Source organism: Limulus polyphemus, unplaced genomic scaffold (assembly GCF_000517525.1).
Source record: "Limulus polyphemus unplaced genomic scaffold, Limulus_polyphemus-2.1.2 Scaffold2763, whole genome shotgun sequence".
In the NCBI taxonomy this organism is placed as follows: Eukaryota; Metazoa; Arthropoda; class Merostomata; order Xiphosura; family Limulidae; genus Limulus; species Limulus polyphemus.
In genome coordinates this window covers 155,082-156,231 of record NW_013668373.1, presented here as the reverse complement: position 1 = coordinate 156,231, position 1,150 = coordinate 155,082, and the positions used below count along the sequence as shown (strand labels likewise).

General features: G+C 36.3%; 1 protein-coding gene across 2 annotated transcripts in view; it reads right to left on the bottom strand.

Moving 5' to 3' along the window:
- The window catches only part of LOC111087867, a 51,420-nt gene that overhangs the window by 3,358 nt on the left and 46,912 nt on the right, over positions 1-1,150 (bottom strand). The window lies entirely within an intron of this gene.

The window sequence follows — 1,150 nt, the reverse complement described above, 5'->3', positions numbered from 1 at the left end:
TACTAAAAGTACATAAGAATAAAAGTATTCTTGTCAACTGGGTTGGATTATTTAAATAAAATTTTATTTTCTATTTTATTTTATTTTTAAATCCAAAAGCAATAAGTAACATGTGACTTATAAACATCTCACTTAATAAAAATGTGCCTGTCTTGAAAATATGTATAAACAATGTGTGAAAAAAAATCCCCTTATAACCGATGGTATTTGGAAATGAAATGCAATTTTAGGATTAATGTTATACCAGTTATGAATATAGATAGTGTTTCTGTTTTTGTCCTAAGTATACCAATGATGACTGAAAGTACGTAGGTGTATGTATATTTCATATAATGAATGAGGAAAATGGGGACATGCCATCAGTACCCCTAGTAGCTACCCCACCGACTGATTCTATATGTAGCCAGCACTGGAGCTATGAAAACTTTTTCTTGACATATCCCGAATCATTCCAAGTTGATTAAAAGATATTTGACAGGTCCAAGTGTAAGAGGAGTTAGAGTGGAAACAAACTTCTCTAAAATTATAGTACGATATATTATTAAGTAATTGGTTCTGCACGTTTCAGAATTTCGCGCATAGCCGTCCTTAATTTTGAACTAATGCATTAGAGAAAAAGCAGCTATTTGACAACACCCGCGATTAGCTCTTGGGCCGGCCAATTCTCGCCTGATCACAGAATGGAATTTAGCCTTACCGTTATAACACACTTATGGACAGAAGCGTGAAACGTGATTTAGCGGCAACATCCCGTTGCGTACCATGAACTTTCGGATTCACAATCTTGATGCGCTTATCACTAGGCCACGTCTTGGCGAGAAGCTTTTAAAATAATGTTTATAATTTCAAACTGAGCGTTCCCCGGTGGGTCAGCGGCAAGTTTGTGGACTTACAACGCTTAAATCCGGGGTTCGATTTCAGGAGGTGGGCAAGGCACAGAAAGCCCATTGTGTAGCTAATGCGATAAGAAAAACAAACGAATTCAACTGAGCAATTGTCAGTAATTCAATTAATCTGAGAGGTAATTTTTATAAAATTGTGTTTGACTCTAATCATATTAGTAATCTGTTGGGCAACTTATGGCTGTGTTTGACTCCCATCATATTAGTAATCTGTTGGGCAACTTATGGCTGTGTTTGACTCCCATCAT